Source organism: Canis lupus, chromosome 32 (assembly GCF_003254725.2).
Source record: "Canis lupus dingo isolate Sandy chromosome 32, ASM325472v2, whole genome shotgun sequence".
In the NCBI taxonomy this organism is placed as follows: Eukaryota; Metazoa; Chordata; class Mammalia; order Carnivora; family Canidae; genus Canis; species Canis lupus.
Window position 1 is genome coordinate 32,215,154 of NC_064274.1, and position 24,861 is coordinate 32,240,014.

At 36.5% G+C, this 24,861-nt stretch overlaps 1 protein-coding gene and 1 pseudogene across 19 annotated transcripts in view; one reads left to right on the forward strand and one right to left on the reverse strand.

The window, feature by feature from the left end:
• Nucleotides 1-24,861, forward strand: part of ALPK1 (alpha kinase 1) — a 136,096-nt gene that overhangs the window by 46,244 nt on the left and 64,991 nt on the right. The window lies entirely within an intron of this gene.
• On the reverse strand, nucleotides 15,844-16,574 carry LOC112671674 (dolichol phosphate-mannose biosynthesis regulatory protein-like; annotated as a pseudogene).

Sequence of the window (24,861 nt, forward strand, 5' to 3'; positions counted from 1 at the left end):
TCAGGCCCTGGGCTGAAGGCGGCACTAAACCGCTGAGCCACCCAGGCTGCCCCATACTTCTAAAATCTTAATCATAATGGTGTTTATACCGCTTTTCCCATTCTGAAATGATTCTTTCTTCTTTTTTCCTATTAGGTTTTCCTGAAAGCCAATTAATTGGCCTTTTCAATTAGCTACCATTTTGATTTATGTGCTATTTCATAAATCGTTATTTTTAAAATTTTTATGTTTATTCTTTCTACTTCCCTATGACTTAGTTCGTTACTTCCTTTCCACTTCCTTAATATGAAAGCATAGTTTATACCTCTTAATTTTTATTATAAAAAGTTACCAAGCCATGGATTTTTTTTTCTGGGTATAGTTTTCTTTGCATTCTTTAAGTTTGGAAATATACTGGAAAAAGGCAATAAGGTGAGTTGAAAATGCTATTGAAATGTGCAAGCAGGCCAATTATAAAATCTAATTTTTTGTTAGTAATTTAGAGCTTTTATGAATTATGGCCAAATAATTTTTTCTTTTGGGGGTTTGTGATGTTTTCTAAGACTACTGTATTATTAATTTTTTAAATGCTCAATGGTAACACACATTTAAATATATATTTTGGATAAAAGCTGAAGGGCTTGCATTTTTAAGTCATTCTGATTAATAAGCTATTTTATGTCATTTTAATTCTTAAGTATAATTATACTGAATGGAGATTTTTTTTGAAGATACTTTTGAGTAAAATATCATTAACTTTAAATATAGTTCTCTACTTATTTTCCTACCTTGTTTGAATTAGAAGTATGGAAAGAAGGTGATAATAAACAGTCAATCAGGAAGATATGTGAAAACTAACAATCACACAAAAGAGATGCTTTAATAAGTTTTAAAGTGGCACAGACATAGAAAAGGCACACTATCTAGGAAGGGTATTAGAAAATACCTAGATGATTAACGTAAAATCTTTCAGAGTATGTTTAACCTTAGAAATGACCAGGATATAAAAATAAGCAGAGAATTATACTAATTATAAATGAGACTTCAGTTCGATTTTAATTGACACCGGGATTAAAGGGCATACAGCATGACAACTCATAGCAAAGTTTTTTCCTACCGTCTGAAAGTGCCCAAGTGGCTCACAGCAAGAGAAATAATTGGTCACCTGTCTCAAAGCTTAGTCATCTCAGAAGAGCAGGCAAATAATGCCTGCCACATAGTAGATGTGTGACAAATATAGGCCTACTTAACTCTAAACCCTGAATTCTTTCCATTTGCCATAAAGCCTTTCTACCATATGCTTATAAAGAATATGGCCAAATTAAATATGGAACACTATTGTGAAATATATTTTAACTTGCACACATGTTCAAAATTATTTGAAATTACCTGTAATGAGAACACAGATGTGTCTAGATAGGTTTTTTTTTTAATTTTTTTATTTATTTATGATAGTTACAGAGAGAGAGAGAGAGGCAGAGACACAGGCAGAGGGAAAAGCAGGCTCCATGCACCGGGAGCCCGACGTGGGATTCGATCCCGGGTCTCCAGGATCACGCCCTGGGCCAAAGGCAGGCGCCAAACTGCTGTGCCACCCAGGGATCCCCACAGATGTGTCTAGAGCTACTAAACTAAGGGTAAATAATGTAGGCCAAATAATGAAGGGCCTGAGTTAGATGATTTGTACAAGATTATCTAAGTGAAGGACACCCATGGAATTGTTTATAGAACCTGGTTCTGAGTTTCCTGGGAGTAAAGGCAAAAAGGGACAATGTGATGGGGTTTAAATCCTCATAATCTAATAAAAAGAAATGCATCCATTTGGTATGAAAATCAGAATGTCTCCTGCTTTAATCATATGAGAATTTATTATTTGGGACTTTAAGTAAAGATAACACTAAGCAGTATAATAAACATCTTCAATGGCAATTTTTTACAAAACAATTATTTTCAAACTTACAATTTACAAACCAATTCTATTTTTTACAAATTAATGATAAAATAAGGAAAACAAAATTGGTTTTGTTTATAGCATAGCACTTTCCTTTAAAAAAAAAAATCTAAGCATTAGTAAGGGAATACCATCAATCATAGAACAATGAACTTCACTTGTTTTCCATTGCTTTAAATAAAAAATTACATACATTTTCTGCAATGTCATAAAATTTTCAATGTTTGTTATATTTTACTGAAATTGGATACTGGGGCAGCCTGGGTGGCTCAGCAGTTTGATGCCTGCCTTCAGCCCAGGGCATGATCCTGGAGTCCCAGGATCCGGTCCAGGGTTGGGCTCCCTGCATGGAGCCTGCTTCTCCCTCTGCCTGGGTCTCTGTCTCTGTCTCTGTCTCTGTCTCTGTCTCTGTCTCTGTCTCTCTCTCTCTCTCTGTGTCTCATAAATAAATAAATAGAATCTTAAAAAAAGAAAAGAAATTGGATACTGGATTATCTACTTGCTCTTTAGTTGGGAACCATCATCTGAATCATCTTCGTCTATAGGAGCTACCTACAAATTACTACATCTAAATGTTATCCTATAACATCTAAATGTTATTCTGTAAAAATAAGGTAAAGGAAAAAAGACCTGTGACATCACTGAGTCTCCTTCTCCTGATTATCCAGGATCAGATTCCCTAGACAGAAGATGTGGTTAGCATTTGATCCTAATCAAAGGACCCCAAATACTTGGATATAGTTCATTTTAATCTTAGTTGAAAAGATTGTGGATAGACACTTAGGAAAAAAGTGAAATCAGCATAATATCTCCTCTTCAAGTGCAGTCCAGCTTTCAGAGAGGTAACGTGGATTTCAGCCTCCTCATAATTGTCCTTGATGAAAATAGAAGGATTTCACAGCACAGAAAGCAGTGGTTTATGAGGCTGGGTACAAGACAGACGTACAAGAGAACTCTGTTCATCGTCTTCAAAGTGATGCAGCGATGGCACGGCCGCTGCTGTGGCCACATGTAATATAGCCTGTAGCTCTTTAAAGAGGATTAGCTTTAGCGGCTGGGAGCATTCAATGCTGGATTTCATGTAGAGTAGAATATGCTAATGAAATGTAAATGTCCAAGGCAAACATTGCGTAATATCAAAAACCCTCAAAACTGAGCTTTGTCTCTTGCAGAGTGAGAAAACAAACTTTATCATCAGAAGAAGTAGAAACGGAACGACCTTCCACTTTTCTGCTTTATGTATCTGCTTCTATAAAAAGTGTACTTAAATATATATACATATATTTATATTTAAATTAAATTTTAATGTCAGTGGAAAAACCAAAGTTCAGTCATTGAAAAACAACTTGATAGATCTATGCCCAGAGATGGATGTGTAATAGTTTATATTTGTAGAAAAGGATATATACATAATATATATACGCAATAAAAAATGTAATATTTTAACACTATTTTTTAAATGCTATTTTAGGTTTACAAAGGGCTTTGCAGAGCAGGTCCCCACTCCATTTCACCTTAAAATTTTTTCTGCATAATGTCCTATTGCTCAATGTTGAACTATTTTGTGTCTTTATCATAATTTTCCATTCAGTGTTTTTACTACCTTATAGGAAGCCAGTATGAGACTTAGTCTCTCAAAGCTGCATATGCACTCAATTAATATTAAAGTTATTTTCACATATTTAGAATTTCAGAACATATCTGACATTGAGAAGGTGAATTCACTATAAGATGTGTGATTTGCAATCCATGTAACTTGGAAGTGTGAAGCAACCTGAAATCCATACACAGGGTTCCCAAAGACTGAAAGTCCCCTAAACAATTTCATTCGAATTGCTGGGAAATAAAGATCCTAAGAAACACACAGAACCAGGTGCTATGTGCTCTTTCGTTAGTTACTAGCATTTCACTACACTCAACTGAGTAGCTTAGGTTCTCTTAGTTTTGTTGGTCAGTGGTGTGTGTGTGTGTATGTGTGTGTGTGTTATACTTCAGTTTTGAAGGTTTGTCTCTGCAGACCCAGAGGAGGAATGGTGATACATATTCATGAAAGAGCGCTCTTTCCAGGCCCTGCTACCACTGACAAAGCCTTAGCTGTTTCACACAGCAAGCTGACTGGGATTGTGTGGGGGGGCTGCATGGCCAGATGAGTGCAAACAGCAAGCCCACTCCTCTGCTTGTTAGGCCTTGCCTTCCTGACAATTTCCCCAATTGTCACTTGTGACAAGGCTGTCATTAGGTGATGGCTTCTTTTGGCCATTTTCAGATAAAGATAATTTCCTTAACTTCCATTTTATTTGACAACAAGCAGTTTGGGAGAGAAAGGAAGTGCTTCAGTAGTTTATGGATTAGGGTTTTGTCACTTCAAAGGCATCTTTGATCTAAAAATATGTGCTGTACCAAATTCATTATGTCTTTCCTTAAAGAGCCTTTAAATTTATTGATCTTCTCCTCAATTATTCTCCTTTTACGTCCAGTAATGATGTGTGAGATGGTAGTGTTGGGAAAAGCCTAAGGAGGAGTGTGGGGAAAATGCAGCCAACTGGTCACTTCTAAGGCCATTACAAGAACGAAACAACAGGTGCTTTTGTTTAGTGTCGATTCTCTTCTGAATCCCTGTGCGCACAAAGGCCCTTCTGCTGTTTATCACCCAACACAAAGATATCAATACCAATAGGATAAGACAAAATTATATTTGGTATTAGAACCTAATAAAGATAAAAACTTCACAATTTGTATAAAAATTGTGCCTTTAATTGTTTTCATTCTCATCACTGACTACATGAATTTCAAAAGCCTGGGTATGAGTGATAGAGACAGAGTGGGTGACTTCTTCATGGACCAATAATTTGGCTTCCCTTAGAAGCAATCTTACATTGTGCTGAGGCTCAGGTTGCTAAAATTCTTAAAACTGAATCTTAGTCATAGAGAGCAGAAAATAAGAAGGTAGGAATCCATATGTGAAAATTTAGTTTAAAAACCTAGCAAGATGAGCATTTACAGCTTCCATAGTAGCTTTTCTTGTTTAGAACGTCTACTGTCTCTTTGCCCTCCTTTTGTTGTTGCTATTGTTGTTGTTCAAAACAATTGCTATGTGGAATTATTGTGTTTTAAACAACACCTGGGACAAAGAAGTAAAGAGTTTACATCTGAACTATCATGATTAACCATTGTCTTCTAACACTTCACATATAATAACTTCAATTTAGGACAGAACAAGGTACTTACTCCGTTTCTGCAACTAGAAAAAGGGAATTAGGGATCCCTGGGTGGCGCAGCGGTTTAGCACCTGCCTTTGGCCCAGGGCGCGATCCTGGAGACCCGGGATCGAATCCCACGTCAGGCTCCCGGTGCATGGAGCCTGCTTCTCCCTCTGCCTGTGTCTCTGCCTCTCTCTCTCTCTGTGACTATCATAAATAAATAAATAAATAAATAATAAAAAAAAAAAGAAAAAGGGAATTAAAACAAACAGCTTAATTTCTTTTTTTGTCTAAATGTATATTATTAGCCTCTTGGCAGACTCTTTTATAATTTAGAGATATCCAGATGCTTTTGATAGTTAGAAAGTTCATTTTAGCAAAGCATGATTTTAAAATCTTACATATTAGGGATGCCTGGGTGGCTCAGCGGTTGAGCATCTGCCTTCAGCTCAGAGTGTGATCCCGGGATCCGGGATCAAGTCCCACATCGAGTTCCTTGCAGGGAGCCTGCTTCTCTCTCTGCCTGTGTCTTTCATGAATAAATAAATAAAATCTTTTCAAATAAATAAAATCTTACATATTAAAAGAAACATGTAATTTAAAAGCATGACCTTAGGATCCTAAAAGCAATAAAAATTGTTTGAAAAGTCCATTTTCTGAATTTCCAAAGACTAGTAGAACATTTTTCATTTTGAAAAATTAGTTTATATGTTTGGGACTCTACCCTTAGGCCATAATACTCCTCTCTATAAAGTCAGGATAAAAAATAGCCCTCAATGCAAATGTCAGAAACATTTTTCATGTATCAGGTTATTTTATCCTTATTAAGAGACAGATACTATTGTTAATTCGATTTCACAGAAAGAAACTGAGGCACAGAGAGGTTAAGTACCTTACCCATTATCTCATATCTAATAAGTGGTAGACCCAGACTAGGGTACCTTGGTTACAAAGCCTTTGTTCTTAATGCTAGGGCCTAGAGGACGTAGGATCTGGACTATCTCCCGGTCCTGAACAAGTAAGTGTTAGTTCTCTTCTCCTTCCCATCCTTCAGCTACCCAATCCTGGTCCCATGCTCCACACAATCCAAGAAAATGGGAAAAGAAAGAAGGAAAGAAGAACATGAGGGGAGTCAATCCAGGTTTCCTTCCGCCTGCATGTCAAACACAGAGGGGTTGACATGCCAAAAATCTGATAAATTCAGACAGTGGGGTTCATGGTTCATCGTGCTCTTTTCAAGGAACCCTCCACCAATTCACTACAGACCTCTGATGTAATTTCTCTTGACTTCATTTTAACCAGGAAATCTTAATTTTGACTTCCTTGTGAAATCAGGAAGGAGGAGGAAAGGAGTACTTTTTGAGCAAGAATGATTTGGGGAAAGATCTGTGTTTTGTCTTAGAGTTCACCTGCTTTGTGACACATGAATACACCACACATAAACTGGCAGGCAGCAACACCATCAGCCTGCCTCAGAAGAGACAAAAGTAAACTCATTTCAAAGAGATTGCACTGAAATATGATATCAGCTGCAAGAGAGGGCCATCTCCTCTGGTCAAATGAGAAAAATCATATTATCCTCACTGTGGTATACAAATAGCTTGTAAGCCACATTCTCCATTTGAATGATAACAATAAAGTGCTAACCTCACTGCTGCGGGCCAGGGCCAGCCTGATCCCATCTCCAAACACAAACACTTCTGCCTCGGTTTTGGCTGGGGGCTGTGCAGTGGCCTCCCAACCCCCACCTTTTCTCCCCCCCCCCCCCCCCCCCCGTTAATTGGCTGAGACCACCAGAATTTGGAGGACACAGATGTCACTGATAGTTTTCCTAGGGAGCACATTCATGCCCATCTGTTGCAGCCTAGAAGGCTGTTCATATATCCACAAGGCCTTCATTTAATTCTTGTCAGAAAGTAATGTAAATCCAGTTTACCTCAGAGGTCGCAGCCGAGATTTATGCCAATGAGCCCCCTGCAATTTACACACACTGTAGTTGTATAGGATGAAAAGAAAGCCTTTCATGTTGGTGCATATTAACAAGAAAGCCTGCCTTCCGAGAGGGGCTTTTTGATTGAGGTTTCTCCTGATTTTAATACAGCCGATGCCAGTTGGTATACCCAGCTTTAGAAAAAGGAAAAAAAAAATCTAATCTTTAAACTAAAGTTTCTTCTTTTATAAGATGTAAAAAAGAGAGAAATCCTAGCAAGTGGCACTGCTATGTCTTTAATTATCTGTTAGGAGACAAAACTCCCCTGAACGTGCAGAAGATAGAGTGTGATAGGAAAGCATGTTCTGGCCCAGAGTCTAGGGAAAATTCAGTTGTACGCAATTGTCTTTCTGACATGAAAATAGTAGGAGTGACCAGTTGAATTAGTCTCTGACTTTTCAGTTGTCTCTTTGTAGTATGTTTAGAGGAAATTATGGAATTTGATTAAGTTACTTTGGACCAGGCTGGTAGAAATTGATTCATTAGAAAAGTATATATCACATATGTGATATATACATATATGTTTATAGAATTCTTTTATTTGGGAATCTAAGAGTACTTAAAAGGACTTCCATTAATCCTATTTTTCTATATATTTTGAAATACTCAGGACTGTGCCAATTAAGCTGGGAGGCAAAAGGTTTTAAAAACACCCATCCTGTCAAAATCTTCTGGAAAGTCTGAATATGCTTTTTATGAAGTATGAGACCTTGGGCAAGTTACTTAACCTCCAAAACCTCAACTTTCTCAATTCTAAAGTGGAAATAATAAAGCCTATCCTTTAAGATTATATGTCTGAGGTATCTCCCATAGTACCTAAAATACAGAAAGGATTCAACCAATGATAATTTCCCTCTCCACCCTCCCTTTTGGCAGTGTCTATGAGAGCGAACTATATATTAAAAGTATTGGTTAACTTAGTTTAAAAACTCCAAGCATTCAAATCATCAGATTACTTTTCCACATTAAATAAAAAATTAAAGAGAGGTGAAGTTGGAGATTTTCTTTCTACAGTTTGGAATTTTTGTTTTGAGTTGTTTAAATTTTTAATTCTGTAGAAAGTAGAATAACAGAAGTGTGTGACATAGTTTTGTTAAAATCCGGCTTGGCTTCTCTACTCATTCAGGAGTAGCCTGTGATTTCCCAAGACAGTGTTAATAGGGGGCGTGCTTCTCTTGTTTTTGTAGACAGTGCTCATTTACCCGTGCTAATGGCTTTGAAGTATTGGGTATGATTATTTTTGCACACGTTTAACTTTTTGTTTATATTTTACTTCAGATAATATTCAAATTGGGTTGTGATTTCTAAGCACACACTACTAACTGGGAAGTGCAACAGAAAAGCCTAAATTATATGATGAGGATGTGGGTGGAATGGGCTGAGATTAAAAACACATGTTGTTGATAACTCATTAAGCAAACACTTGAAATATACGTAATCATAGTCTGGACTTAATTACAGAATCAGATGAAGCAGTGGCTTCACTTTACAGAGTAGGGTTCATATCAGGAAGGCTAAAGCCCAGTTTTGTTGGCTATCTAAACCTGGGACTAGGCAGATATAAAATAATTTCAGAATGGTCTTTTTCTGTTTCTCAGAGTTTATTAAGACCATTTCTTTTTGCTTACAGTCCTTGAAACAATATTTAAACTTTTTTTATTATAAGAAATTTCAAGCATATTAAAGTGGAGGGGGTTGTATAAGAAATCATATATTTTATTCAGCTTCAACATGTAACAATCTGTAGCCAATCTTGTCTAATTTGTACCGTCACTTTCTCCCCACCTCTATACCCCAAATTATTTTGAACCAAATCTCGAACTACTTGCAATTTCATCTGTAAATATTTAATATTTAATAATATTTAATTTTAAATATTAGATATTTTCCCTAAAAGACATGAACCCCTTTCTTTTCTTTTTTAAAACAAACTCCTTTTTTTAACATAACCACAGTACTGTTCTCTCACCTTAAAAATTAACACTAATTACTTAATATCATTTATTGTGACTTAATATAATCAGTGAGAAAATGGAGGGGCCCCCCCTTTTTAAGGAAATGGATTATTTGGCTTTCATGTTACAAATTTGCTCCCATGACACAAGAGTTTTCTTTTTTTTTTTTTTTTTTTTTTTTTTTTTTTTTTTTTTTTTTTTTTGACACAAGAGTTTTCATGGGTACTCTTTTGTAACAACTTTTATTGTTGATTTATGTGGTTGCAATGTTTTGTGATATATGGTAGTATCTTCCTAGAATGAAAAGTTGTCATTTTATTGGAAAATAAAAATTGCATCATTATTCTAGTCCTACTCCACCTTCATTGATTCATTTGGATAAGTGTTTTCCTAACTTAGCCTCAAATGAAATTATACATGGAAAGCCACTATGTAAAACGGATGGAAATGAAATTGCTCTGGGGCCATGCTGCCCACCACTCGTTTGGCCCAGTCTTTCCCCATGTGGGGTCTTGCAGGTTTTGGTAAGTGAAATGCCTTTTTATAAATGTATACAATTTTCCCATTTTGCTTTTAGAGCAAGACAAATTACTGCATGAAACAGTGTAAAGAATAAGAGAGGTTTGCATACACAGTTGAAATGACCAAAAATGACAGTACAGTATGTAATTTTTAAGCTTACTACCACTAAAAAGAATGTTTCACTTAAAGTAATTAAAATGTTTATTGTAATGGGAAAAATCCACTGTGCTCATAAATAATGGCCCCACTTCTTAGTTGACTATACTGGGGCCTCCTGGGAGGAGATGTATTTGCTCCCTGTCAGGATTAATCTATAAATGCAATCACCACTTAGACCTCATCAGTTCTTTCCTTCCCCTTCATTGGTCCCTCTGGAATTATATTGTAGCTTGAATAAGGTCAAAATTAGGATACTTTTTCCCCAGGAAAAACACAGCCGTTGTTATTCCAGCACTTTAAAATTTGAGAATCAACCCGCAAGATGTTTCTTTAAACAGCCTAGCATACACATTTCTGTCATAGAATCAATATTCTACCAAAGTAATGCATTCTGTTTTTCAGTGTATTTATTGGTTCCTTCCCCACAAAAGCCAGGGATTCAGAATGGTCTCACATAAAACCACAGTGCATTGGATGTTTAAAAGCTTGTATTAACACCTATGGATAATCCCAGTAAGTTGCCATTTGAACTTGGACAAACCACTGAACTTCTGACTTTATCCTCAAATGGGGGCCATATTACTAGCTATCTTCCTCATTGTAATCTTGTAAAAGTAAGATAATTCTATTTCCTTTTGTCAAGATTTAATATGAATGCCTTTGCTTCTGTAATAGTGGAAAGGATAGAATGAATTCTCCAACTTGTCTAAATGTAAGTAAACTCATCCTGATGAGTCAGAATATTGCTTTGGAATTTTTTATAAGCTAAATCATAAACTTATTTTACTTCCCCAATAAGGCTGTCTTTGAGGGGTGTCTATTCTGTTTCAACACTCAGAAGTATCAAGTACAATATATAATGAATGGGTACTCAACATATATGCTTAACTATCATTCAGGAGTTTGCAAAGGCAGTACCTATTATTTTTATAATTTAAACCTGTAAGTTAGCTATTAAAGCCAAACTTTAAGGAAACAGTAGGAAACACATCATTAATTTTTGCCAGTAAAAGATTGTATAAAGGGATGCCTGGGTGGCTCAGCGGTTGAGTGTCTACCTTTGGCTCAGGGTGTGATCCTGGGATCTGGGATCAAGTCCCAAATCGGGCTCCTTGCAGGGAGCCTGTTTCTACCCCTGCCTGTATCTCTGCCTCTCTCTGTGTGTCTCTCATGAATAAATAAATAAAATCTTTAAAAAAAAAAAAGATTGTATAAAAACTAATGTGTTTCTCTTGCTTACTTTGATTTATTTATTTTTAATTTTTTTCTGTTAGTTCTACAGTGGCAAATATTCCTTCATTAGCTAAAAGCAAAGAATAGAATTAACACTAAGTCTCAGATCTTCATCCTCCTCATTAAAGAAAAGAGAAAATGTGAGTTCTTCTGCTTGAGGAACTACCAAAGAAAGTGAGTGGAGTAGTTCAAAAACAATCAAGTTATCCCCCAAATCAGGTGATTGATGCCCTGAGCACATTCACTCTGTGACTGAGCAACATTTTACCCAGTAACAGAACTCTTATAGAAAAAGTGGAGAATCCTGACATTCTAAAACTATACTCATTTTCCAAACCAGCCTGATAAAAGGAGGGCCTCAAAGCTCTCTGCAGGTTAAAGGGAGAGCAGAATTAAGTCTGGTTTTCTAATAGAATCTTTCTGGCTCCTAAAATGACCCATGTTAATTAAGGACTCTGTAATTTGTATATACCGTAGGATGCATAGGAGCTGTCAAGAGGTAAGTAAAAAATAAATAAATAAATGTGCCGCCTTTTCTCTATAGACACCTTTTCCCCCTTACAAATCACACAGGAATAGTAAAATCCTACTGTGAACTGTCCTACAGATCTTCTTGCCTCTGGGCTCTATTGGTTATCACTGTGTTGAAGTAGTTCAGTGTGTGGATGTTTGCCTCACTGAATGTTACTTTTGCCTCTGTGCCCTCAAAGTGTGTGGATATCCTGGTGGTTCTGCCTCAACAGACTCTTGCCACTAGAGAAAATGAAAGTCGTATTTGTTCCCAGGCCAGTAGGAGGCTCCCTGCCAAGACCCATCCGTTGCTGGTGACATGCACACGCTGTGTGAATCACAGGGCCACATGGTGGACTTTTATTATGTCAGCCCAGGAGTGTGGTCTGCCAATCCCCAATCCAGAAGCCCACCCCCAGGCGCCTTTGACATTTTAAGTAAAAAATAAATAAAGAGCTTTGTGTGTATCTCAGGGTGAAGAAGATGATGTGGGCCTGGGGGTGTTTCAGTCTGATCTGTAATCCCATGGACTCTCTTTCCCTTAGCCACTTTAGGGCTCACTTTCCTGCCACCTCAGACAGAGGGAAGAATGGCTGAGTGCTGGACACAAACAGCTGGTTAAACCAAGTTGGCTGGGTTTTAAGGGCTTTTTTTTTTTTTTTTTTTAAGCAGATAAAACTCACATCTTCCTGAAAATATCTAACTGGCCATAATATTTCAATTCTCTAACAGATTTTTATTCATTAATTGAATGTGGATCTAGGGAATTACTTAAGGAATAATACAATTATTATAGGACTTTACACTGGGAAAAATATCGAGACTCCAAAAACTGTGTAGCCAAGCAATTTTCTGTCTTAAGAACATAAATGCTAATTCAGTCAACAAGCAGATCAAACCCAAATAAGATAATGAAAAATTAGGTTAACTTCAAAAAGTTAAATTTCATTTCCTGAAAATTTTATTGATAACAATAACTAATAACTATGGAGCATATATTACATGCTAGGCCGTATCCCTTGTGTTTTACATATATATTTACATTTTTATATTTATACAATATTACAATATAATTCAATTGATCCTTATAAAACTCTGTGAGATTGGTCCTATTACTACCCTTTTTTAACAGATGAGAAAGCTGAGATATGACTTGTGTAAGCCTGCTCAGCTAACAAGCAACAGAACTGAAATTTAAACCCAAGAACCCTAATTGCAAAATGCATGTGCCTTCCTTGGCTACCTGCTGATGGCTCAGAGAGCAAAAGTACAATTCTTCATTTTAAAATCATCATTTTGCTGCTTCTGTCATTTCAGAGCCTACTCATGCCTTTTCTCCGAGATAGACTGTTTCTTTTGTAAGCTACCTCTGACTCAAAATCTATGTTGACTTTGCAAAATATCTTTCCTGGCTATGAGAATTATGAATAGAAATTTGAAAATGTATTGTTGCACAAGTAACCATAATCCCTACATTTGCTGGCTTCATCAAAAGTGTGTAATGCTTCATAGCCTTGGGAATTTTATATCATAGTATACTACATGCCATTTCCTTATACATACCACACCATCATCTGGACTTGCCTCCTACTCCACCCCTGGAAACATCCAATAGGTTTGCCTTTCCGACTGTTAAACAGAGCATTTCAGTTGCCTCAACCACCAAAGCAGAGGCTATAATAACAGTTGAGTCTGCACCATTTCTCCTTTTAAAGATTTCTCTTCCAGTGAATTTATTCTTGCTGTGTTTTTCTCTAGAACTCTGATATCTATTTAATGAGAAGGTAAGTGTGTTTTGAGGACAAGTCAGAACCCCTGAATTCTTAATCTTGATCTTTGCTTGGGACTTTGGGCAAGTTACTCAACCTCCTCCTGACTCAGATTCTCAGAGTTTGGGTGGACAACATCTGCCTCCTAGAGTATACTCCTCAGTTTGAAGGCCAATCAAAATTTGTAAGGTAATTTTTTCCTGCTTTATGAAGGCCCCCTAGTGTCATAGCAGCTCTGGATTTGAGAACATATGGTGTTAGTATATGTGGCAACTCTTCTCTCATTTAAGGTGCAAAAATACAAAGAAAGCTCTTACTGAAAATACCCTTTGGAAGTACAGGATTCTTGAACAGACCAGATGGCAGGTTTGGCTCACCTTGACCTGAGATGTTGCTCTTCTAGCGATGGGGGCCAGGCTCATGATTCTTCGGATGTCACCATAGCTGATGGAGTGGGTAACCGTAGCTGGAGAGTGTGAGCAACAGCCCCTGTGATGATGACCTTTTTTTCCCCTCCTCTTTCTTCCTGAGGCCAGCAAGTAACCCATTCGTGACCCGGAACATTCTGATTGCACTTTTCTGTGCAGTCACATTTGATAAACACCTTGAGCAGCCGGGAACTGGAGAGGGTGGGGCACACAGGCATGAGGGACAGACAACTTGAAGAGTAGTTCTCCCACTCTGACAAGGTGTGGTGCTTAGGCTGGAATTTTTGAGATAAATAGAGCCATTGGAAAGAACTTCTCTTTCACTTATAGAAATCCCTACCTTTTTTTTTTTTTTTTTAATCACAGCACACTTCTTCATTTTCTTTGTAAGTGGAAGGAAAAGGTGAATTTCTTGGCAATCTAGTGTTTGTTAAACTAATGGTTCAAACTGCCTATCTCATCTTTATTTCAATAGGCCCTGCTAACTCATGGATCCTTAATACAAGATGAGGATCTCCTCCTCAAGGTCTCTTGTCACATCACTCTCCAGCTAGGTTTCTTTTCCTCATTTCTTTTCCCAGCTATTCCAAGTCCTAGTCCCATGAGAAGTCCTAAGACAAGTGCTCCTCCATGCTCTGAAAGGCTCCTTTACTATCTCTCAGTGGAATCACTGAGTCCAACCCTAAGGACAGGAACTGATATTTATTACCTATACAATATTCCTAGACTGGAATTTCTATTTCCCTCTTTTTAATTTTTTCATTAAATATCAATATCAAAAAATTATAAAATAGGTGTAATATACCCAGAACATGATGGATGGATATTAATCTAAGCAAAAAACATACCACTTTCTTTGAAGTCTTCTGTGTTCATACGTTTCCCTCACATCTTCTTCACTCTTTCCTCAGTAAATCCACTGTTTTGAATTTTTAGTTTATCATTCACATCCTTTTCTTTGTAACTTTACCATATATGTTTGTATCCTATAATGTTATATTGTTTAGCTAAAAATGTTTTAAATTTTATGCATGTATCATCTGTGACTTGCTCTTTTATATTCCTAAGATTCATCCATATTGCTATATGTAACTGTAATTCTTTCATTTATTTGCTTATTCTATTCCAGTGTATGAATACACTTCAGTTTTTTAATCTATTCTCCTGTTGAGGGACATATGGATTGATTCCTTTTGCTTATTTGCTATTACAAACTGTCACTGTAAACATGCTTATATTCCCTAGACACAGGTCCAAGATATTCTCTAAACTAGAGTATATGTCTAAGAGTAGACATCGGATGGAGCACCTGGGTGCCTAAGTCAGTTAAGCATCTGCCTTTGGCTCAGGTCATGATCCCAAGTCTGAGATAGAGCCCTGCATCAGGCAATAAGGAGTCTGCTTCTCCCTCTCCTGCCCCTCCCTTCCTTCTACTCATGCATTTTCTCTCTCAAATAAGTAGATAAAATCTTCTTTGTTTTTTTTTTTTTTTTAAATCTTTATTTATTTATGATAGTCACACAGAGAGAGAGAGAGGCAGAGACACAGGCAGAGGGAGAAGCAGGCTCCATGCACTGGGAGCCCGACGTGGGATTCGATCCCGGGTCTCCAGGATCACGCCCTGGGCCAAAGGCAGGCGCCAAACCGCTGCGCCACCCAGGGATCCCTCTTCTTTGTTTTTTAAAAAGAGTGGACACTGGGTTACAGTGTACCCACTATGCACATTTTTCATTTTACTGAATAATGTCAAACTATAGTTTCTAACAGTGGTGAATGGAAGTAACATAGACTGTTCTTGACAACTGTTAGCCAACATAAATTTTTTCCCAATTAAGAAGTTGTGAATAGTTATGGTTTGAATTTGTATTTCCTGATTACTAATGAGGTTGGACACATTTCATGTGTTCATTGGCCATTAATGTTTTCTCTTATGTGAAGTGTCTGTTCAAGTCTTTTGCTTATTCTTTTTTTTTTTTTTTTTTTTTTTTAACACATCATCAACATTTATTGTTCAGTTTTCCCCCAACTGGCCAGTGCTGGGCCCAGGGGGCTGGGCCTCTATGAGAAGCAGTTGGTCTGGGGGCCCACTATGGCCCCCCTAATGTGCCCTGAGGCCTGGTGGTAACCCCTGGGCCTGTCAGTCCTCCCCTTAGGCTTTCCAGGTCCTGAAGTCCTGGTGGGGCCTGGGGCTATGTAAGACCCAAGAAAGCTGCCTCAGAGGAGGAGCAGGCCACGTGGGGGAAGGTTGCATGGTGCCTCAGAACCTACCAAGTCCAACATCAGCAGGTGACAGGAGGGAAACTGAAACAAGATAGAACTCAGAGGAAAAGGTGACAGGGAGTCTGAAGATGAGAGGGAGACAACCAGCATCTTTCAGGCCCTGAACCAGAAAGGGTTAGGAGGGAGGCTTCCCAGTAATCCTCCTTCCTGGCTTCTGGAAAGTTGAGCAGGAAGGAGCAGGCCTATGTGGTAGGTCCTGAACAGCTCCATCCCCGGGATGTCCAAAGGGAGCCCTGGCTTGAGGGAGCCGTGGTGCCTGGATGGGTCCTGTGCACCCCCACCCTTGGAGGGGTGGCAGAGGGGTGCCACCAGCCTCAGCCCCACTGGGCCTTCACTGAGCTTTTTTGGTCCCCTTCTGGTTCTTCAGCATCACGTAGGTGATGAACACTCCCACAAACAGGAGCAGCAGGAGGCCAGCAGCCAGTGGGATGGCGACAGCATAGGCTCTGGGCAGGAACTACTTGTGGATGACATGCTGACTGTCGATGAAAGGCAAGAGAATCACCCAGGCGGTGTAGTAGATGAAGATGATTAGGCTAATGGCGATGAGGCCGAGTCCCACCACCTGGTCTGCCCCCGTGGCCATCTCCCCCACGATCTCACAGCCCAGCTGGAAGCCTGCTTATTCTTTTTCTATTATGTGATTGGTCCTTTTCTCATTGATTTATAGGAATTCTTTATATATTCTAAAGAGAAATTATTTGTCAGTTACATACATTACAGATACTTTCTCCCAGTTTAGGACTTGTCTTTTCACTTTCTTTATGGTGTCATTTTACTAATCAGAAGTTTATCCCTCCAATTAAATATCAATCTTTGGTCATTTGCTTTTTTTTTTTTTTTTTAACAAATGTTTGAGAAATTCTTCCCTAACTAAGGGATCAAAAGGATGTTCTCCCTTAGATACTCCCCTTTAGAAGTTAGATATTTTTGTCTTTTACATGTAAGTCTTTAACTAGCATTGATTCAAAAAATAACCAATTAGCAGGGTACCTGGGTGGCTCAGTCAGTTAAGCATCTGCCTTCAGCTCATGTCATGATCCCAGGGTCCTGGGACAGAGGCATTGGGATCCCTGCTCAGTGGGGAGCCTGCTTCTCCCTCTCCCTCTGCCTGCCGCTCTCCATGCTTGTGCTTTCTCTCTCTCTGTCAAATAAATAAATAAAATCTAAAAACAAATAATAAATTAGCTCAATACCATATGCTGAGGTAGTGTAATAAACTGAATTTCCATATATACATATGTCTCTTGCTGGACTCTATTTTATTTAGAAAGTCAATTTGCCTAGCCTAGTGCCAATAACTTTTGCATCATTTAATATGATTTTATGTTAATTATTGACAAAAATTATGACATTCCCCCTCCTTCTTTGTTATTTTTCATTAAAAGTATTTTGAATATTCTTGAATGTTATCCTCCCACATAAGTTTTAGGATCATTTTTTCAGGTTGACCACAAATACACACAGAGCTGTAGTGATTGGAATTGCATAAAGATAGATAAATTTGGGAAAAATTGATATTTTAACAATACTGAGTTTTCCAGGACCCTACCACAAAATATCTCCTAATGTATTTAGATTTTCATTAATGTCTTTCAATGAAGTAGGTTTTATAATTTCTCTCTGGAAGTCTTACATATTTATTATTAGAATTATTCTTAGGTTACCTCATATATTTATATATATATGTATATATATACACACATATATATACACATATATATTTTTATTATACCTTACATATTTTTGCCATGGTAAAAGACATATTTTTATTAAATTACATTTTCTAGCCACTTGTTGCTGATTTAAAGGATATTTTGCATAAGATTGGATTTATTGGCCTATTGAATGTTTGGTAAGATTTTGCTGGTAAAACGGTATATTCCTGGTGTTTTCCTTGTAGGAAGATTTTTCAACTACTAGTTACATTTCTGTAAGATTATAGGAGCATACAGGGTCCCTGGGTAGCTCAGTTGTTTAAATATCTGTCTTTGGCACAGGTCATGATCCTAGAGTCCCTGGATCAAGCTCCCCGATGGAGCCCCATGATGGAGCACCAGCACGGGCTCCCTGCTCAGCAGGGAATCTGCTTCTTCCTCTCCTTCTGCCCCTCCCCCTGCTCATGTTCTCTTTCTGGCTTGCTCACTCTCTCTCAAATAAATATATAAAAACTTAAAAAAAAAAAAAAGATTATAGGACCATAAAGTTTTTCTGTTTCTTCTTGGTTACTTTTAAGTAAGTTATGCTTTTATAGAAATTGCCCATTTTATTGTTTTCAAATTTGTTGGTAAAAAAATGTTTCTAATATTCCCTTATTTGCTTCTTAAAAATCTCTGTAGAATCTGTAATGCCCCCTCCTAAAATGATTTGTTCTCTATCTCTTGAACAAGTTTACCAAAAATTTGTCAATTTCAGTGGTCCTTTGAAAGAACTTTATTTTGTGAAGCTTCCTTTTGAATATTTGTTTTTTATTACATTAATCTCTGTTCTTACTTTTATTTCCTTTTACTTTTTTCATTTATTTTTTCTATTTATTTCCTTACTTTTGGTTATTTCAGCTCAACTCATTAATTTTCGAACATTCTTTATTTCTAAGTATTTTGCTTATAAATTTCCTTTCATAAAGGGACACCTGAGTGGCTCAGTGGTTGAGCATCTGCCTTTGGCTCAGGGCATGATCCTGGGGTCCTGGGATCGAGTCCTGCATCAGACTTCCCGCGGGGACCCTGCATCTCCTTCTGCCTATGTCTCTGCCTCTCTCTGTGTGTCTCTCATGAATAGAGAAATAAAAATATTTTTAAAAAATAATAATAAAAAAATTTTCCTTCTATGTTCCACTTTGAATTCCACATTTTATCTCTATGATTATATATTTGCATATTTTTCTTTATGGTTCTTTCACTTTTTTTTCATATATATTTAAAGCTATGCTTCTAGATGCTACAAGTTTAAAACTACTATAACTTCCTGGTGAACTGAACCATGTATCATTAAGTGGCTTTTTAATCTTCATTAACATTTTTTTTGCCTTAATGTCTATTTTGTCTGATATTAATATACGTATACTTTCTTTTAGTTAGTATTTTTTTAAAACAGCTTTTTCTATATTATTACCTTTGAGCTTTCTTTATTCTTATGCTTTAAGTAAATCCATGTAACTATTTTTTTTATTTTTATTTTTTTTTAAAGATTTTATTTATTTATTCATGATAGTCACACAGAGAGAGGGAGAGAGAGAGGCAGAGACACAGGCAGGGATTCGACGTGGGATTCGATCCCGGGTCTCCAGGATCGCGCCCTGGGCCAAAGGCAGGTGCCAAACCGCTGCGCCACCCAGGGATCCCCTCCATGTAACTATTTTTAAAAATCAAATCTATCTTTATCTTTTTACTGTAGCATTTAGTTCATTTATATTTATTGGAAATACTGATATATTCAAATTTATTTCTACCATCATATGTTGTATTTTAAATTTATTCTGGTGTGTCTGAGTGGCTCAGTCATTAAGCAAGTGACTCTTGGTTTCAGCTCAAGTCATGATCTCGGAGTTGTGAGATCAAGCCCTGCATCAGGCTCTATGCTCAGGATGGCATCTGCTTCAGATTCTCTCTCCCTCCCACTCTCTTTCTCTCTCACAAATAAGTAAATAAATAAAATCTTTTAAAAAAAATTTATCCTGACTCTTCATTAGTTTTTTCCCCTTTCTTTTCTTGTCTTCTTCTTAAAGATTTTTTTATTTATTTATTTATTTATTTATTTATTTATTTATTTATGAGAGAGAGAGGAATTGAGAGTGTATGAGCAGGGCTCTTGCTCAGTGGGGAGGAACAAGCAGACTCTGCACTGAGCATGGAGCCCAATGTGGGACCTGATCCCAAGATCCTAAGATCATGATGAGCTGAAATCAAAAGTGAGTCACTCAACCAACTGAGCCATCCAGGTGCCCCTCTTGCCTCTTTTGGATGTTTTCTTTCTTTTCAAAAAGCTTTTACCTTCTACTAGTTTAAAAGTTATAGTTTTTTATTTCAGGTTTTAAGGATCACCTTAGAAATTTTTATCAGTCTAAAGTTAATATCTCCCTTCATCCTACAAAATCCAAGATCTTAAAACACTTTAACATCACTCTCTTCCTGATATATATGCTGTTTGTATGTGTATTTTTTCTAATTTTTCATCTCATAATATGTTGTTATTGTTGTAGCTTTATACAGTCAATATTTATATTTAGCCAACAAGTCACCTTTTGTTGCATAGTATTTTTTCTTGAATCTCAGGCCCTTCATCTGTGATCACTTTCCTTTTACCTAAAGTAGATACTTTAGAGATTTGTTTAGTAACAACCTGTTGATGTTTATTTTTAAATATTTTTATTTTTCAAGGTTTCTCCCCCAGCATATTGAAGATATCCTTTCATTGTCTTCTAGTTTCCATTGTTGCTTTCAGTAGGTAGCTATAAATTCATTGTTGTTTCTTTGAAGTTACTTTGTCTTTTCTCTCTGGCTACTTTAAAGATCTTCTGTATGCCTTTGGTGTTCCCTAGTTTTGCTAAGATATTTCTAAGTATAGATTTTTATTTATTTGTTTAACCTGCTTGAAGATTATAGATATTTTAATTACTTTCTCCTGTTCTAAAATTCTTAGTCATTATCTCTCCAAACATTTCTCTTGCTTCCTCCCCTTCTTTCCATCTAGGATTCTCATGAGACACATGTTAGAGTTTTTCCATGAATGCTCTCTGTTTCTTAACTTCTCTTTTGAATTTTCCATCTCTCTGTCTTCTTTTGTTGCATTTTAGATGAGATGTTTTGATTTATCAACGAGTTTAAAAATTCTGACTTCAACCAGAACTAGTATTTTACCAAACCTAATTCATGGAATATTACATTTTAAATTATTATTTTTTAATGTATAGAAATTCTATTTGATTCTTTTTCAACCTTCCTATGCCTTTTTATACTTTCTTACTCATAACTCATACATTCAACATAATCTTTCAGATCTTTAAACATGTATATTTTATAGTCTATATGTGATAATTCCACTACCTAAATTCTTTGAAGTTCTGATCTATCTGTTGTTTCTTCTTTCACCCATTATTTCCTCTTACCTTATGCATTTTGTGAACATTGATCAAGAACTCATATTTCTTGGTATTTTAAAGATGGAAATTCTTTCAAGCTTATTTTGAAGCCGGATTCCTTTTGAGAAGATTATGTTTCATTCCACCAATTGCCTGGAAAACTACAAACCTAGAACCTTTCTTTTTTTTCCATGGACTTCACATATGTAAAATCACCTCTTATTTGCTATAGCTATTTTAAATAGCAAACACAGGGTTAGAATATTATTTATCTCTGGAGATCTTGAGAAACATTGTATAAAAGCTAAAGAATAAATGAAAAAGATGTCTAGGTATTTGACATGTTTTCAATAAACATAGTTAATTTAAGAATTTACATGAAATCTGCATGATCCTCAAGGTGGGGATGTCATTATGTTATAAATTGGAGTTTACAAGGTGTGTCCTCCTGAAGCTTTAGGATCATTTTTAAATAACGTATTTTAAAGTAATTATCAGGTAGAGGTTTTGTGGATCTCATGACTTCAAATTCTCAAGGGGAAAACATTTCATTTTCCTCTAAGAAGGAGTATGTTTTGCCACAGGCAAATTTCTTGGGAGGTGGCAGGAGAGGATGGGGACTTATTTTTAGCTCACCCTTACACTGAAGATTCAACCTTTTAGGACATAAGTTTTATGCAAGGGAGAGTTTCCTCTTATATGTCCCACCTTGGGGAGGCCTTTGGTTTTATTTCCTCTCTTTCCACACTCCAAGATAGTGAAAACCAAAGTTTCGTCTTACAGTGTTTGCAAATACACTCAAGACAAAAGCTAGCTTCTGTGTTCGTTAACTTTCTGGGTTCCACTTTTACTTGGTTGGTGTTTTCTGAGTAGTCTCTCCTTTCTTACCATGTTATTGATACATTTTAGAGATGTTAAAGTGTTTTTCCAGCATTTTTACTTGTTTTCAGTGGGAATATTGGTCAGGATGTTTAGACTTCCATACTGCTAGAAATAGAAGTCTACTCTTTCAGGTTTTGGTGACTTAGAGTTGCCTTCTCTTATCCCTTTCTATTCAGTTTTAAAATGCTAACAATGGCCATTACCCAGAAATATCTATCCAAGGCACACAGTTGTCTTACACTCCAATCAGACTTCTCTTTCTCCTTTTGTTTCCCTACTTGCACCAACCAGTACCAGAGACAGTATGGTCAGAGTTTGTGTGTAGGGTTACTCAGGGGAGGGTGAAAGGGTAGAAAAAAGCTGGATTGTCATTGCTAGTGACTGATTGGAGAAATGCATTTTGTTGTTCTATGTTGAAGACCAGAATACATTTTCTCATAGAAGCAATATGATAGGTGATTTTGAATGTAGATCAAAAAGTATGTTTAGTGTAATTATTTATGTACATATGAATTAAATGAGCTCTGTGGGTTTGCTTATGAATCTAACTGGTCATTAATTGAATTCCAACAAAGATATTTTAGACTGAGCTTTTGGACTATAATCATATTAAATATGCCTTGTGTGGTTCATTTCAAAGTATTTATGTCTTATTCTTGTAATTTATAAACTCCTTGACAGTATAGACCATCTTTCCTACTTCTTTATCTTCCCTACATCTTCTAGTTTAAGAATTATGAGTAGATGGCCAGTGGATTATTTCAGAATGTCAGCCGGTAGACCATGGAATATCTTTGGAACTCTTTTATTTTCCCTAATTTATCCCCCATCTGGGTACTAATTGTCCAAGGAAAAAAACCTCACGAATTCCAAAAGAAATGGGGCTTTGAATAAAACTTTTAATGATTGCTGATTTGTCAATTGTAACTCAGCCACTCAGTTAAATTCTAGGTCACGAATAGAAATGAAGTACACAAGTATCAAAATCAAACATGGAATGTATGAACACGTGATCATTTGGCTATGGGTATGCCTGTGTGCCTTAGATTCTAAACTTTGTTGGGTATCTATGTTATTCTAAAGGTATCTACTTGTATGTCCTATTGCTTTTGCTGACCTCTTTCTGTTTAATTTTTAGAAAAAAATATATTGGGGGATGTCAAAATAGAAAAACTAATCCATACATTACAAAAAATATAGGGAAACTAACGTTCTTCAATTTAGAAATAAGTACAGCTCGCAGAATGCCACAGTTCAGGGAGCAAAAATTGTTATGTTTTGAAATTGAAAATGATTCTTTTATAAAGGAAGCTGACCACAATTTCCAGCAGGACTGTTGCCTGAAGGAAAATTTCCTAGGCTTCAGCCTCTGTTATGCTTAACAATGAACCATACAAGTCTGGACAGATGGTTGGATTCCAAAGTGTTTCTCATGTTACAGTATTTTTTTCCTATTGTCTTTCCTGAATTCTGCAGGGAAAAGAGAAAATGCTATAACTTTCAAAAAGTATAAAGAATATCCTCAGTACATTTTGGGAAGTCACAAGTACTAAATATTAATTATCTCAGAAATCTCTTTTTGTTTTTTTAGAAATACTTTCTTGGTTAAAATCCAATTGCTAAAAAAAATAAATAAATAAAAATAAAATAAAATCCAATTGCTTATTCTGGACAGTATGACCTATCTTCCTTACTGTCTTTATTGCTAGAAATACAAAATGTAAGATGTATTTATATCTTTTCATAGAAGATCTCTTCTATGTTCCTTGTCTCAAAGTATGGTAAAATTATCCATTCCACTTTGAGCTATGGTAAAGTAAAAAAAACTCAGGATTCTTTTCAAGGACATTCATATCCATCCAACAGCAATACTGCATTTATTCTCTAAACAGCCCTCAAATTTGTCCAATTTTCTGTATCTCTATTACTCTGGTCTGGTGATCTGATATTTCTCACCTGGATTGTTGCAATAAATGCCCAACTGATCTACCTGCAATCACCTTCTTCCTCTCTTCCCCTAATATACGCTACAATCCAAACAGAATGAATGTTTCCAGATGCAAATCTGCTCATGTTCCTCCTGCTACCAGTAGTGTCCTATGACACTTAGGGTAAGCACAAAATTCCTTACCTGGCACACAGGTGCCAGCTAAACAACCTGAACAACCCCTACTTAACTCTCCAAACTCACCCCATATCAACTTTCTCCTTTTATCTCTAGGTCAACTAATTTGGCCTTCTTTCATTTCCTCTATATTTCTTTCTACATCAGGGCTGTTCTTCACCATTTTAACTTCATTAAGCCCTGTTCTTCTTACAGAGTTTAATTCCAACATCACATCCTTAGGGAATCCCCCATTCACCTTCTCTTGTTTTACCCAAATTATTAGGTCAAGTCCTGTTGTTTTCCCTCACAGAACCACATAGCTTATCTCTCTTTCACAGCACTTAGACAAAAGGAGGAGATTTATGATCCTGTGCATTAGGCATCCGGGTTTCAAGTGAGGGAACAAAAGCAGAGTTATATTTATTTAGTAATCCACCTCTAAGATTCAAGCCAACATTTCTAAACCACAGAAAAAAGTGTACATAAAAATATTATACTTAAGTGTTCTCAAAAGAGCCAGGAATTATTCAGTAAATAAGTATCAGATGTTCTTCAGCAATAGATAGGCTGCTGAGTATGTAATTTAAGACCTAGAAATATATTAGCAATTATTCCCACTTAACCCCCATAAAATACAGAGAAGAAAAATGAGTCTCAAAGTGAATCTCAAAGGTATCACAAATACTTAAAGATGAGAATGAAATAGAATTAGTCACAAATATCTGTTGAACACTATTATATGTAACAATTTTCCTATAACCAAGTCTGCTTTCTATTACTACATGCTATTTCTGTTTAAACACTTACAGAAACAGA